Source organism: Vulpes vulpes, chromosome 5, assembly GCF_048418805.1.
Source record: "Vulpes vulpes isolate BD-2025 chromosome 5, VulVul3, whole genome shotgun sequence".
Classification (NCBI taxonomy): Eukaryota; Metazoa; Chordata; class Mammalia; order Carnivora; family Canidae; genus Vulpes; species Vulpes vulpes.
Window position 1 is genome coordinate 9,722,389 of NC_132784.1, and position 16,550 is coordinate 9,738,938.

The window sequence follows — 16,550 nt, forward strand, 5'->3', positions numbered from 1 at the left end:
GCCAGCCCTGAGAGTCGGGGGTGGGGAGGAGTCTGTCTTGTGTGTGGTCACTGGACAACCTAGGGGCAGAGCTGAGCCTGTTGTCCCAGCAGGCCTCGGTTTCCTGCTGGCTACACTCCATCACACCTAGAGGGCAGCCACCATGTCCCCAAACACTGCTGAATGTAAACTGTAAGGACAGTCCAATCTTGCAAAATATGTAAGCAAATGGGCTTTGTGTCTAATATTAAGGTTTTTTTTTTTATTGTAAAGGAAGAACAAGTGTATAGGTTCTAAATCTGTCGTGTGGGATTTGGTGGTCTTGAGACCAGAATCCATTTGCCAACTTTAAGAAGGAGAGCTCCTTAGGGGGTTTTCACTCTGCAAAGCTTCGTGTGTCTCAGGTACATAGCAACGTGTCACTTGGACTGGCCAGGAGTGCCAACACATTTCAGACCATCTTTGCACCTAGCCCATGGGGTAGGCTCTGGCAGGTGCCTCAGCCCCCATTTTGCAGACTAAGCAGTGAAGAGCTGAATACCAGAGTAGCCCAGAGGGCTCTTGGTGCTCTGGCCAGAGCTCACCCCACCAGGATAAGTTGGGAGAGTAAGAGGGTGGTGGGAAAGGGCTCCCATGCTCTTCACCCACAGGAAAGAGGTGGAGAGGAAGGAGAATGGGCTTGGTCACCGGGCCGTTCAGTTCATCCATGTCCGCAAGCCTCTCATTCATTCTCAGTAGGAAAAAGATCTATTCGTGAGGTCCTTGCCCCAGTGTTACACACATAGAAGACACTAAATGGAAGTCCTTCTTTCCTCTTATCCTTAGGGAAGGGCGCCCTATAAGCATAGCCAAGGTGAAGAGGCTCCAGATTCTGAACTAGTGTCATTACTTCCTTCATGTACCCTTCACAGCCAGTCTGCCCTGGACTGATTATAGTCTCAATGACTGTACTGATGGTTTTACTCATGTAACACCCACAGAGCACTTACTATGTGCCAGGCCCAAAGACTTCATACATGGGAACTCCTTTATTCTTTGTAACTCCCCTAGGAAGTGGGGAAAGCATTACCTCATTTCACGGATGCACAGATAGCAAATGGTGAACTTGCAAGCCAGAAGGTGCGGCTCCAAGCGTCTGTTCTCAATGGCTGCTGTCCACCTGCTGCTAGTCGAGGATGGTAGTGCCCTCACTGTTATGGTGTGAATTGTGATTCCCAAAAAAGATACGTTGAAGTCCCAATCCCCTAGTACCTTGGAATGCGGAACCCAGAACTTAGAAATAGGGGTTCTGCAGATGTAGTCAATGTGAGGTTATTAGGGTGGACTCTAATCCTGTGTGACTTGCGCTCTTCTAAGAAGGGGAAATCTGAACTCCAAGATGTGCACACAGGGAGAACTCCATGTGAAAATGAAAGTAGAGATCAGCCTGATGCATCTACGAGCCAAGGAACATCAAATATTGCCAGCAAACCACCAGAAGCTAAGAGAGAGGCATGGAACAGATTCTCCTTCACAGCCCTTAGAAAGAACAAACCCAGCCCACACCTTGATCTCAGACTTCTGGCCTCCGGAACAGTGAGATGACACATTTTCATTGTTTAAGCCACTCACTTTGTGGTACTTGGTCATGAAGTTTCTAGCAAACTAAAGCAATCACTGTAGTCCTCCCATGGCATTTCTGAAAGCCATTCCACAATATTCCAGAAATGTTAAAAATATTGCAGCCTGTGAAATAGACTTGTAATATTTTGGTGCTCTAGACTGGTAGTTCTTAACCAGAGGCCATTCGGGCAATGTCTGGAGAAGATTTTGATCATCACGACTGAGAGGGTGCTACTGGCATCTAGTGGGTAGAGGCCAGGGGTGCTGCAGTGCATGCGACAGCCTCCGCCACCAAGCCCAAAACATCAGTAGTACCAAGACTGAGAATCCTTTGGACAATATGATGAGTACTGTGATCCTCTCCTAAGGAAAATGCCCATGTGCTAACACACTCATACATTCACTCAACTCACACACTCACACTTTTTACCCCACACCATTCTGTATCCAGCCACAGGGACATATACATACAGTCCCAAAGCCCTTCCATTCATACTGGGTTAAGAACCCCTATTGCTTTGTGGATAAAGAGTGATGTTAATATAGTTAGGAGCCAAGATTTTCAGCATAATAGCAAAGAGATACAAGTATAAGGCAGTATAGGGAAAGTTAAAAATCCTGTAATCTTAAACCCAAATTGGAAATATCAATATAAACTAATGATATGTTTTCCTTTTCATAAAGAAAACAGATACCTCCTAGGCCTATTCACTGAAAAGCCCTGCAAGTAGCATCATCTCGGAGGCAGGAGCATTATAGCTCCACACTGGAGTCTCCAAAGAACCAAGGAGCCTGGGAGAAATGGATGATTTTAGGGCTGAGGTAAGACAAATATAAGGTGAGCAACACGATCTCGTTATACCAAGATGCAAAGAAGTCATCCCAAATTTCTACAGTTATTAGAAGGAATCAACTCAGAATGGTTCTAATTGACCAATGATGGGGAAACTTTATTGTCAAAAATAATAATAACTAAAATTTATTGAAATAACCCAAATATAGAGTTCAAGATATTTTTAAAAACTCATCCAAAAAGCAATAGCCTTCGGAGGATGTTAGGAAACCAACAGCTTATTTTTTAAAAACTTTTTTAAATTATTATTTTAAAAGAGAAGGATCAAACATTTTTCCTGCCTTTGCTATATAAACTTCAGTCTAGGGAAATCATTAAGGAAGGAAAGAGCATTATAGATAAATTTCACCTAGAAAATGCACATGAATAATAGCATATTACCACTTTGCAAACCCTAATGAAATAATGGGCCACCATGGCCACTAAAACCATGAACCAAAAGGCTGATGTTGGGAAATTTATGGTGGATGGGCCAGCCTACAGCACCTGGACCCACAGATCAGCTGTAATGTCACAGAAAGAGGAGATCGGACATGTGCCTTATGATGCAACAGGTAACACACAGCACCACTTCTCAGAGGGCATTATGAAAAACTGAAGCCAAATCTGACCAAGATTCTGGGTCTGACTATATGTGGATAAGAAATACAGGCGATAGGGGATATGCGGGACAATGACATGGAGATGCAATCAGCAGTCAGCCAGACCCAGAACATGGGGAGCTCTAAGGAGGCATGAACCAGGGTTTTTTTGCTTGTTTGTTTTGTTTTTAACAAATAGCATTAGAGAGAAAAGGCGGAGGGTGGATGCTGTTGCAGATTAAAGAGATATGGAAGAGGTAACGAGCCAAAGCAATGTGCAGCGTCTATCTGGGTCTGGATTTGAATACTTGGTTGTAAAAGACATTTGGGAGACAATAGGTGAAATGTCAATGGATAGATATTACATGACATTAAAAATGTCTTGTTCATATTTTTTATTTGATAATGGTGGCCTTAAGAATTTTGAAAGAGAGGCTCTTTCTTTTAGAGAGGCATACTGAGGTCTGTACGGGTGAAAGGACCCAACAGGTGGTGGAAGCTGGGACTGGCCCCAATAGATAGATAATTGTTAAAGCTGACTGACAGGTGCAGAGGGCTTGTTTTAAATTGCTCTTTCTGGGGTGCCTGGGTGGCTCAGTAGGTTAAGCTTCCAACTCTTGGCTTCAGCTCACGGCATGATCTCAGCATGGTGAGATCAAGCCCCATGTGGGGCTCTGCGCTGGGTGTGGAGCTTGTGTAAGGTTTTCTCTCTCCCTCTCCCTCTACCCCTCCCCACCTTTTTTTTTTTTTAAGATTTTATTTCTTTATTCGTGAGAGAGAGAGAGAGAGAGAGAGAGAGAGAGAGAGAGAGGCAGAGACACAGGCAAAGGGAGTAGCAGGCTCCATGCAGGGACCCTGACGTGGAACTTGATCCCGGGTCTCCAGGACCACGCCCTGGGCCAAAGGCAGAAGCTCAACCACTGAGCCACCCAGGCTGCCCTACCCCTCCCCACCTTAGTGCACATGTGCGCTCTCTCTGTCTCAAAACTAAATAAATAAATTGTCCTCTCTGCTATTTGTGTATGCTGATCACTTTACAAAAAAACCTGCTCCTAGCAGGGACGACTGCTCAGCATCATCCTGAGCGCTGGCTTCAGCTTTCCCAGGGCCCTTACCCACTCCTGCTGGGGGCTCAGTGGCTTACACAGGCTGCCTGGGACACGACATCCTTACCCTAGGAACAGTGGTAAAGGAAGGGGTCAAACAGGAAGCTTTCCTGGAAGAAGTGGTGCCTGACCAGAGACCTGTATGAATGTCTCCCAACGAGAGGAGATGGGAAGGCTCTCAGGCAGAGGGTTCATCTCAGACCCCAGGGGAAACATTGGCAAAAGTGCACACGAGATGTGCAGGCAGGTGGGGACTAGTGCACACACACTGGAAAGGCGGGGGTCCATGCAAACCCGGAGAAGGACCAGATGTGGCTGTGGAAGAACAAGAGGAGTCAGGGAGGCCCCAGGGTGCTGGAGAGGCAGATGAGTGCTGGAGGTGCTCATCACTTAGGACGGGGGAACATGGCAAGTGGACCAAAGACCGGGGTCAGAATAGGGACCCTGGAAGTTGGTGCAGAGAAGTTTCTCAACAGTGTCGCCTAGACTTTTCCCGCCACTGTACTCTGCCTCCCCTTGTTGCAAGGACCGTGATGTTTCCATACATTGGTGGTTCTCTTTTCATTCCTGAAAATGCCAAAGAAAAAAGTGGAGCAGGATGTGGTGGTTTCTGAGTGAAGCTAAGAGCTCATCTAGTAGGGTGGGAAGACGATGTGTGTCTTCTAGGCTAAATTAGAGGTAGCCAGGTGTCTCCTGCCGGGCAGACATTCAGCAACACAGCAGAACAAACCCGAAGGGTCCTTCCCATAGGCCTATGCGCAGTAGTATTTTGTGATTTACATGTACATTTCCTGAATGACTGATGAAAAGCACAACTTTCTCTGTGCTGATTGGCCATCCATGTAGCTTCTTTGGTGACGTATTTCTTTGAATCTTCTACCCATTTGGAGGGGGGTCATTTGTGGAGGAACAGCACTTAGTCTTTTGGCATCGAGTGTGATATTAGCTGTAGGTTTTCTGGAGATGCCTTTTTGTCAGATTGAGGGCATTCCCCTCTCTGCTCCTACTTTGCTGAAAGTCTTTATTATGACTGGGTGCTGGATGTTGTCACATGTATTTTCTGCATCTAATGAGATGATCCCATGCTTGTCCTGTTTAGTCAGTTAGAATGGTGAATTTCATTGATTGATTTTCTAATATTAAACTATATTGCATTCCTCTCATAAGCCCCATTTGGTCATGGTCAATTTTTTTTTACATGTTTTTTGGATTAAATTTGATTAAAACTTTTGCTCATTGCTATGTTCATGACAGATAAGCCTGAAGTCTTTTTTTTTTGTAGTGTGTCTATCTAGTTTTTATATCAAAGTAATGCTGACCTCACAGCATGAGCTGAAAATGAGCTCTTTCATTTTCTGGAAGAGTTTGTGTAGCCTTGGTATTATTTCCTCCTTAAATTTCAGTTATAGCAAGATCACTTGCTCATTACCACCACCATCACCCTCATGATTCTTGTCATGTCCACACCGTCTATCCACAGCCACACTTTTCTTCAATAGACTTACTTTTTTAAAAAAAAACCCAATAAAGTATTTTACAAGGAAACTTTATATCTCCACCATAAACAGAAGTCAGTGACATTGGCCCCTCTTGTCCTGACCATTTACAGTCACCTCACACCAGCCCCAAGCCCTCTGGGATGGGCTCACAGATGAATCTCCCCTCTACCTGCCAGTTGTTCAGGTCCAACTACAAATGTGCCATGTGGTGGACCACACAATAAAGAGAGGTAGCCCAGACATGGCTTCTTTCTATTTCCATGATGGAGAGGGGCAGAGTGGCTATTGAGACACAAGTAGTGTGCTGTTAAAATTGTCCTGGGTGCACAAGCAGTAAGTGCAGCAAGCCCTGAGAATCACTGACCTCGTCCAACACCTCCATCCCCAGAGAAAGCAGCTGATACTGAGCATGGCAGAGCAACCTGCCAAATAGCATGTGAATTAGTGGCCAAGTGGGGGTTGGAACCCTGTCACCAAACTCCTGCCCAGAGCTTTGCATGTTGATAATTTGGTTGTCCCTCGCATCCCTCTTGCCCTTGCCCTGCTCTGTGCCCCAGCAAGATGCTCTCTTTGGAGCATGTACCCCGGGCTCCTTACCCCCTGGCTCCCATCTGGATTTCCAATGGGAAGTCCTGGCAGGGTACTGCATGGGGTAGGGGCAGGGGGTTCAGGGGATCCTGCTTGCCCTCTTTTGTCTCATTGTCTCATTCTGGGACTGGTGGTGCCCCTGGGAGCTCCAGCTTCTGCGGGACAGCCTCCTTCCACATCTCTAGCTTTGAATCCAGCACTTAGGCCCTAGGGGTGGAAACAGCTCCCACACTGGCCAATCCCTCGGTGCCTTCCATCCCTCTTAGTTCCCTGAACTCGATGGCATTTCTGCTAATGGTCTCCTTCACATAGAAGTCTCCCTACAAACCAGCCCAGTGTTACTTCCCGGATGCCTACAGGAGCTTCCTTGCTGACTCTGTCCTACCAACTCTTCCCATCCCTGAGGCCTCAGGCTCCAGAGAAAACACCTGAAGTCCCCGGGTTCACAAACTGCTGGATGCATGCAGCATTCTTATTGGCACCAATTGCCTCTGAATGAAGATGGGGCCCGTCAGCATGTGGCTGACAGGCAGAGCCGAGAGATGCTCCTTGAACGGAGGCCTTGCCTTTGCCTCCTCCAGATGCCTAGCCCACCCCAGACTGCCTAGCCCACCCCTGCCTCTGTGAGGCAGGGGGCATTGGGGCAATGGTGCTCAAGTGACTTGAGCGGAAGGAAGAGGAGCATTTCCCTCAAGATGACTCCTCACTCGAGGGGCAAAAGTAATGACAAGTCCACATCCAGTCCTCTGGGACTTCTGGGTTCAAGAAGAGGAAGGCTGGATTAGCCACGGCACACACACCCAAACCAAACAATCACAGCCCATAGCACCTGACTGTGAACTTCCATCTGAAAAGGAATTCTTGATCTTGATAAGAAAAAGAGGTACATACACATACACACGTACACAACCAGAGCCTGGATTTTGAGTTAGCCCGTAATCTGTATGAAGAACCAGAGAGATAAAAGGGAAATAAAGACATTAAGTCTTCAGAAAGATGTGGAGCACAACAGAGGGCTAGTTGGGTGTATCTGTTTGTTTTGGGATTCAGGATTTGCCCCCTGGGATGACACTGTATGTCAGCAGACATCGTCATGCCAAAAGGACTCAGAGGCAGAGCTGAACCTGGTGACCCACACAGTGGCCTGGGCTCACACCTCCCGACCAGGCAGGGCGGCTGGGAAGCAGTGTGGAAACTGCCCTGGGCAGCAGGAGTCCCAGTGGATTACAACCCAGTGTATGAAATTGGCTGGCAGGTAGGAATGTTTCTAGGAGTCCGGCTGGATTGGCAAGCCCCAGAACAGCATGTTACGTATTAACTCCTCTTTCGGGGAGTCACTAGGCAGGCATTTGTTTACCCACCAGCTTGAGGAGGTTCAGAAAGGGTAGGAAGGGGAGAGAACCAATATTTATTGAGGGCTGGCCGTGGGCCTGGCTCTGCACCAGGGGCTTTATATCTTGGTTGATTTCACCTCAGGTCCTTAGGCTCTGGCCGTGGACGCTGCAAACGGTGATGAGGACGGTGATAGTGAGATCTCTCACTGTACTTTTTACATTTTAAGGGCCTTCATGTAGCATATTACTGCATCTTCTGTGGCATTCACGAGAATCCCTGCTGTAGGGATGACAACCAATGATGACACAGAGACCCAGGGGAATGAAGTGATCTGCCCACATGGGCTTAAATGTTGAGTGCCAGAGCCAGAGCCAGAAGCCCGACACCTGATTCCACATCTGTGATTCTTACCATACTCGGCTCATCAGCTCCCAGTGCTAGAAAGGGCTCATCATGTTTGGTGGGATGACTTGAGGATCAGCTGATCTAGGCAGCAGGACAGAGCATCTGGGGCAGAAGGCCAAGGGGATTGGCCTTCACCGAGAACCATCCATTGCTGGGCACTGAGCTCAGGTATTGCAGCCCAGAGCCAGAGCGTGGTGGCCAGGGAAGGAAAGGTGATGGGGTTACTACTGCCTGAGTATCTCCACCAGGACTCTTCCACCAGAGGGTGCCCTCCTGAGAGGTCACCTTAGCGATGTTGGGGTTTCCTGATGACATGGTATGGCTCTGACGCTTTCACATCCCTGGCACTGGTGTGCAGTTTCTAAATGACCCATTTTCACATGAAATCACAGCTCCAGGAGCATGAGCATGGGCTCAGATTGGGAACTATCATGTCCTCAGCATGTAATTTTCGATGGCCCCTTTCCTATGGTGACAGTCAGATGTCACCATCACTGTGATGTGTTGGTGCAATGCCTGGTGCTTGGGCAATGCAGAGCAACAGTGACTCCTGCTCTGGCCCATTCCTTGGGCTCCCAGACAATGGGGTTGGAGAGGAGCCTCTCCCCACCTGACAGTTTCTAGGCCCCACACCTAGAGATAGCCTTCTCAACTCACAGTTATGTCAGTGGTCTGGGGGATGGTTCCAGGCCAAGCCTAGGGCATGGGGGAAGACAGTTGCCTAGTCCTCAGGGTTTCTGGGCTACCGATGCTTCTTGCTCAAGCCAGGCCTAGAGCAGGGAGCAAGGGGAAGTTTCCAGAAGAAAGCAGTGGGACAGGGCTTCATTTTGGGCTCCAGATTGGCCAGCTGGATTCCTAGCCTCACTAAAGCCACCTGGCTGGGAAGAAAACCTGTCTGGCAAGCTCACAGTGCCTGAAGGAGGAAGGAAGCCCACAGAATGGGGAAGTCATGGAGGACTCAAGCCAAATGCCAAAATAAAGCAGTCAGCTGGGAAGGAAACCAGGTGACAGGCTGAGCAGCAGAGACCTGATCTGTGCAGGTGACACACACATGTGACACACACCATACTCCCACCCACCATCTCTCTGGCTTTGGCCAGGATGAGGGTCAGGTGGGAGGTACCGATGTCAGGAGGCCTCCTCAGACCCAGGATCTCCTGGAAGTATGTGTGGGGAAGAGGCAGGTGCAGGGAAGGGAAGTGCATAAACAAGTATGTGCTGGGGCTGTAGGAATTTGGGGTTCCCAGAGCTCAGAGCCGGTGATGACATGGGGAAGGACATGGGAGGTCCACCAAGAAGATTGCTGGCCAATTCAGGCTTTATAAAGACCACCCTGAGAGCAAGGAAGATCGACCATTGCTTCTGCAGGTGACGGACTGTTTGAGAGCTCAGCATGTGTGTCACCTAGCAGTCAGCACGGTCCAAGGCTTTGTGTTGATCACATCCTGCACGGGGACATGTGGTGCTGGCCATCCTTCCCATTTGGCACATGGAAAACAGAGGTTTCCCGGAGTCAGGGCTGGGCTCATATCCGGAGCAAATGGCTGTGCTGGGCTTCAAATTCTCAGAACTGCTCTCAGGGACCTCATCTTTCCCACCATCCTGTCTTGGGGATTGGGGCCCTGATGTCAATGGGTCAGGTGACACTGTACAAATGCCCATCAACACGACAGACAGTGTTGATGGGTAAAGTTGAGGCTGGGAGCTGCAGGAGGAAGACCAGGAAAAGCACGGGCCTGGCCAGATGAGCTTTCAACTGGCTGATGGCTGGAGAAGCGAGCAGGTAAAACCAGAGCGGGTCATGCACCGAAGGACACCAGAGCTCAGTGTGTGGCCCAGAGGGACTTGGGACCTGGGTTCCCCTGGGAACCGTGTGGGAGACAGGCAGGAGATGGGTTTCACCCCTAACTCGCTGAGGGAACTTGGGTATCTCTGTGCTCCATTCTGTGCTTTTAAGCGCAGAAAGCCGAGCTCGGGCGATGCTCTCACCGAGGCAGCCCTCCAGGGTGGCATTGATCGGGGCTGCCTGACTTGGTTGCCGAGACCTGGGACCTGCTCCTCTGCCCCTCCTTGGCCAAGTCCCTGCTGCCAGCCATGGCCCACTGCCCGGGATTTTCTAAACCCCGTGACCACTTCCTGGATTCCAGAGCTTACCTCTTCCGTGCCCCCTTCCCAACCTTCTGGAATTTTAAGACCCAGAATGTCAAGGTGATGGGGTGGGTAAGAAGAGGTGCCAGCCCTGCCCCCCCCCACCCTTATTGCCCACTCCCTCCCAATCACAGCCTCAGACCTGGCAAGGGCTGTGTAGAGAGAACCAGGGCGGTGGCTCAGGGTCAGTCCTAGGTCAAATACAGGCTCTGACACCCTCAACTGATCACTTACCGTCTCTGAGCCTTGTTTCCTCCTCTAAAAACTAGGGCCAGAAGTTCCTGCCTCTTGAGGTTTCTTGGAAGATGCCTGGGATGATGCCAAGATGAGGAGCTGGACATGACAAAAATGTTTTTCAGTAAATAGAGTCCTTGTCTTCACTGCAATGCCACCGCCCCCCTACCTTGGGGACAAAGGGCAGGCCTACATTTATCAAGTGCCCACAGTATGCACAGTTCAATGTGCCATATCAATCATGCAATTGTGCATTATAAATTTTATACAGCATTATCACTGCGGTATTGTTTGCTTTGCTAGTACGAAGTAGAAGAGATAAGATCACCCTTAGCCAAAACGGACCGTAAAACTATGTCACCCAGGACACAGTCCTGCTGGCTCTCCCTCTGGCAGATCCCACTGCTAGGCTTCCATGGAGCAGCAGGTGAAGAGGGTGCTTGCTTCAGGCTGCAGGGTGTATGAAGAACTTCACCTCAAGCTCTGAGACCCATGCAGCCCTAGGACCCCCACCCAGAGGAACACAGGGGGCCTGACAGCCAGCCAGTGGGAGAGGCAAGTTGCCAGCCTGGGACAGATGAAATCTCCCGCCCCCTATGTATCGTGCTCTCTCTTCCTCCTATACAGCATTCCATGCTCCTTCTCTAAATAACAATTCTAAGCTCAGAAATTCAGCTCATCCAGTAGTTTCCACACTCTTTTTCCCCCCCCTCCAATAAAATTAACCGTAATAGCCAATAGAGAACACATAAGTGTTGATTATTCTGGGTGGGGATCTAAGGCATGGGGGATCTTGGGTCCCTGCCCACTAGTCCTTCCTCATCCCCTAAGGCCCATGAAAGTTCCCTGGGGTTCTGAGAAGTTAGGCATGAAAACCCTTTAGTAGCTGAGTAAACAAAGACTTGTGACTTGTGCCCTCTGAGGCACATGAAGTTGGTAATAGGACACTATCTTGTTCTCTAATTGTTTCCTGGGTGCTAAGCTGATCTCTCTCATGAGATTGCAAAATTGAGGTAGACTGAGTGTATTTTCTCTTCCTCTGGGTTCTTCTGAGCCCTGGTGAAATGTTTGCAACAGTTCCTGGTTGTAGTGACATGAAGAGGACCAGAATGCTGGGGCCAATGTCTCTTCTAGACAGTGAACCCTGTTGTCCTTGCTTGGGTAGAGCATGGTGGCAGTGGGCATGCTCAGAGGGCCCCAGGGCTGTTCCCATGTCCCAGGAATCTGCAGCTGCCTGAGCACCAGCACCTCCAAGGGAGGCCAGGCAGTTGGGTGTGCTGACCATGTCTGGTTAGGGCTGTCCACAGAGCTAGGTTAGGGTCCTTTGGCTATGGGTACAGAACCACAGAGGCAGGTGGATGCTCCAGCCTAAAACAGTGGGGCGTCATCATGGTCCAGGGATGGGGGACGCAACCACCACTCAGGCTCCCCATGAAGGAATTGTCTCCTAAGGCCACCCTGGGCCAAGGGCAGGGATCCAGCTCTGCTGGAGGGGGCACCTGTGTGGTCCAGACAAGCTCAGTGGGGGATTCTCACATGTCTTAACCCAGTTGGTTCCCTTCACAGCCTTTGGGGCTGATCATTTTTTATTATTCCTGGTTGCAAACACAGAAAATGTTTGTAAACATGTTCTTGTCCAATAGCAACCAACTAGTAAGCAAGGCAACCTCCACTGGAACCCAGTTTCCAGGATCCTGATGTTCATGTTTTTCCCACTGTGCCTATCATGTGGCCAACAGATGACCTAAGAGGGAGGCAGAGCAGTGCGAGGTTGGAGTGTGGCAGGCAGGATGCATAAAAGGATCTTTAAAGCTTTGGAGTCTGAACTCATCCCCTGAACCACAGACGTGACTTTTACATATGCCTGTACCTACAGGGCAGGAAGCCACACACAAGCCGCACAGAGCATCACTGACATCCAGAAAGATGCAAAAACCATTCACAGACCCAGGCCTTCACAGCAGCTGAGCAAGCCCAGTTGCCTTAGAAAACTGGCCTGTATCCTGTTGGATGTGTGAAGAGAAGAGCGACAGATATAACAAGAGATGCCTAATGGCCTCTTCCCGTAGCAGGTTCTATTGGTCTCCACCAGGCCCAACAATGAGCCAATTCCTCCTCCAGAGTCCTGTTTACCCCGCTGCACTTAAGGTCAATCACTTGTTTGGCAAAACTTGGATCTACTCCCTTTCATTACTCATTAGAAGCTGCCAGAAACTGATAGTAAGCTCAACTGCTCCATCAACCCGGTCCCACGGGGACACCCGGGGTCTGGGGCCTGAGTATGCAGCTGGAGCATGCTAGCTCTGGATTTGGTGGTTCCTTGGGCCTTTTTGGCAAGGTGGACACTACTGCCATTGGTTTTCTGGCCTCCTGCATGGCCCACACATATGCAAGTATGCTCCCAGGCATGTGCTATGCTGGGGGGTGTGAAGAGTTGGCTCTCACCATTCCCCACGCCAGGTCCCAAGGGCGTCAGGCGGTGGATGATTCAAGGGTAGCAGGTAGTCTACAGAGAGTCCATGTGTCTTGTGCTTACTGGTTTCCAAGCTGGTCAGGTGCCTACCATTTGGCTCTCGGGCTCCCTGTCCTTGTCTCCTGTGGCCTCTCCCAGCACACCAGCATTTCCTGAGTCCCCATGGCCTTCTCATGTGCTCCAGCTTCCCCTTGCTGCCTTCTTGGCCTCAGGACAGCCACTCACTCAGACTACCTGGGTGCTTAGAGTTACTGAGCTTCCTGTCTTTGGAGGTCTTCAAATATGGATTGTTCCATGGCAGAAAGGTGAGAGAACCCCCCTAGGCCAACGGAACAGAGTGAAAGGTGATACTGGACAGGAAGATAAAGTGGTTTGCAGGTCTGATGTTCTCTGAGAAAGAAGAATTTAAGGACAAAGGAAGGATTAGGAGGCAATTCTACTTTTGCTGGCAGGGTAGCCTCGAGCATCCAGCACCCTTGGCTACAAGCAACAAGGCCTCAAGGTAGAGTTCTGATCCTTTGCTCTGGCTCTTTCCTTCCACAGCTTTCACATAAGCAAGGCTCAGATCTGTCCGTTCCATAGCCAAGTGGGTCCAAGGAGAGGAGGGAGACAAGACAAATTTCTCTGATGTGCAGGGACCCTGTCTCCAGTCCTGGAGAGTGGTGGGGCCTGTGGGCAGCATGACTCCGCTGGCAAACAAGCACTGAGCCCTTCCTGCCACCACGTCACCTCCCGGAGCCTCTCAACAGCTCTCTGGGGCAAGACCTGGCATCTGGCCAGAGCTTGGTAAATATTTGCTGAATGAATGGAACTGCTCACCAAAAGCAACCCTGACGGTCCCACGAAGCTACATTCCTGCGAATGCATCAACTCTGCTCTCTCCGAGCCTCTGCTTGATCTGCGGGAAGTGCGGGCTGCTTCAAGCTCCTCTTCCACACCCATCAGAGCTCCTTGGGCGTGCCCACCTGTGGCCACAGCTCCATCCAAGTGCTGCTCACTGTCCACTGCCTGTCAGCAGGAGGGAGTCCCACCTGCCTGAGTGAGGCCACAGTCCCCTTGGGAGACCATCCGCCATGCCTTGTGGTCATGTGGCTCCAAGTCTCTGCTGCTGAGGGTATCATGAGAATCCCACCAGCCTCCGTGCAGCCCCCAGCTCCAAGCGGGAGACAGGAAGCAGCTCAGGCTGTCTGTGGGTAAATATTTGTTGTGTGCCTACCCTTGGCCGATGCCTGAGAGCTGGTGCCGCTAGCTGGGCCGGGCCTCCAGAGCCCAAGCACACACACACACACATCCCTATATACTTTTTCCCTCAAGCAGGCCACTTGTCCTGGGGGAGCTGGCTCTGCATGCATTTCTCATTCACCAAATGCCATGTAAGGAATGGGCCCACTCCTAACTGTGAGGCCTGGGGCTGACCAGCTCCCCTGCCCTCACTCCCCTGTGCTGTGCTTCCCCTCATGTGCCCTGCTGCCCTACCAGGAAGACTGGCCTTGCTTGGGGTCGCTGTAGAATATCTGACTTCTGTACAATTACTCCTCCTTCTTCTAGGTTAACCCATGGCCTGCAACCCAGAACGTGGATGAGGCACATCCAGCTTCTGGGTGCAGAAGGAGGGGGCCCCCAACTCAGCCAGGCCTCAGTCCTGTAGGCCTGTCCAGCAGGAATGCCCAGTGCCTTCCTGTGGGTCAAGCTCAGAGTTTCAGGGTAGAAAAAAGAGACCTCATTTCTGCCTTTGGCAAGAAGAGAAAAGGCTTCCCAAGAGAAGTCAATCTTCTCCACAAGAGGGAATCCCCAGTCTTGGCTGGAGCTGGGAAGAATAGTTTCCCATGGGTGATGTCCAGTGCTACTCAACTCATCAGCAGAAAGCTGAGAGGGAGCGCTTTGTCCAGGCCCCAGCTTGTGTCAGGCCCCCAGTCCATCAAGTCTCCAGTAGTCAGAAACTGTGTGTGGCCCTCACGATGCCCAGCATGGAGCTGGCACCCAGGAGGTACTTACCCGAGCCTTGCTGTCATAAGCAGCTCTGGCACATGGTCACATGTGCTCACCCCATCTTTTCATCAACCTCATTATTTGGGAATTCATGGTTTTCAACCCAGGAAAACTTGTTTTGCTGTCATTGGGCTGGTCTCTTTCACTCCTGGGGGATCCCATTCTCCCTCTTGGGGCTTGGCGGACCTGGCAGGCTACAGACCCGCAGGTGTCAGTGGTGATCCCTCCCTGTCTCCTGTTCCCACTGCAAGGGCTTAAGAGCACCCTAGCTCTTCTGTACTCTCCTGCTGAAGACATCAAGGAAGAGAGAAAATCAGAAAGTGGCAATTATAATAGAGGAAACACGGCCCAGTTGAGGAGTTCTTTGCACTAAGGCCTCGTGAAGCCCAGTGGGGACAGCAAGAGGAGTCGAGCCTCATAACTACCTTTGCGGGCGAATCAGAGAGGGGCAGAGGGTGGCTCTTTCGAAGGCTGGACAGACGGAGGGATGTGGCCAGCTGTACCTCCACCCCACCTGCAGAGGGCCAGGCCCAGGCCACAGCAAGAGGCCTTTAAGTCCTTCTATCAGGAGATTTCTCTGAGCCGTGTCACTGCGATCACCAGAATCAGTGAGTCCAGTTCGTGGAAGACCAAACACGGGAGGAGGAAGGCCTCTTGGCTCACCAAATAATTGATAAGGGTCTTACTGAAATTGTGAGGAAGGCAATCCAGAAGGGTTTCCGTCCAGGTGGGGGGAGCCATTGAAATGAGCAACTATCATTATGTTGTGGCCAATATCCTGTCACTCTTCTCATCGAGTATGCTGTCTTTGTTGGATTTTTTTTTAAATGAATGTGAAAATATTTATTATGAATGCAAAAACATGACCAAGGTGGCTAGAAAGTCATTCCCCTATCCCCTTTCTCCTCGAAAGTTTATGAACAGAGAATTTGTCTGGGGGAAGCTGTGGTGTGTGGGTGGGTGTGTTTTGGGGAGGCACATGTTTTGGGGGAGGCATATGTCTTCTGTGAAGACAATAGTGAGATACACAGCGCCGGCCTGCGTGTAGGGAGGGTTTTCTGGTAAAGAAAGGAGGCAGTCAGAACTCGGGGAGGAAGGGCAAGAGTGGCCTGTCTGCATGAGGGAAAGGAGGGCCCCAATGTCTGGGGCCCAGTGGGCACTCAGGTAGGGATGGGACAGGATCAGGGAGGGAGGGAGGGAGGGAACAGAGGAGGCAGGCCTCCTAAGTTCTGTGTCTGGTTCTGTTCCCATCGTGTCTAGCACTGTACCTGGCATGGGGCAGGCACTGAATCAAATTCATCTCAGCAGGTTTCCAGGTGAGTCACCTCACACCCAGGGGGGAGTCCCTGAAAGGCCAGGGCAGGGGAGCCACCTGGGGGGACTTGGGTCCTTAACAGACCATTCTGACTGCTAAGTGGAGAAAAGGGCAAGAGTGGCTCAGCACGAGCCCACCAGACACAAAACCTCCAGAGGCTACTGAACCAGCAAAAGGTGATGCAGAGAAGTGGGCAGAGCCTAAAATATAATTTAGAGAGAGGCCAGCAGGAGGTGAGGACTGAGCCAAACCCCAGTCTCTGTGAAAATCTCCAGGAGATGCTTCAGACAGTAAGCTGGCACCTGTGGACGCTGCGCTGGTGGGGAAAGTTAGCTAGAACTGCTGAAGAATTAGTGGCCGGCGTTTTGCAAAACGTGGGTTTGGGCCCAGGCCGTGTGACCTTGGGTAAGTGACTTTGCCTCTAGGAGATTCATTTTTATCAC

General features: G+C 50.4%; 1 long non-coding RNA gene across 1 annotated transcript in view; it reads right to left on the bottom strand.

The window, feature by feature from the left end:
- Window positions 1-16,550, bottom strand: part of LOC112934351 (uncharacterized) — an 82,362-nt gene that overhangs the window by 35,473 nt on the left and 30,339 nt on the right. Inside the window, exon 2 of the long non-coding RNA XR_012001491.1 lies at window positions 10,331-10,429. This is a non-coding gene — a long non-coding RNA (uncharacterized lncRNA). The remainder of the gene's footprint in view (window positions 1-10,330; window positions 10,430-16,550) is intronic.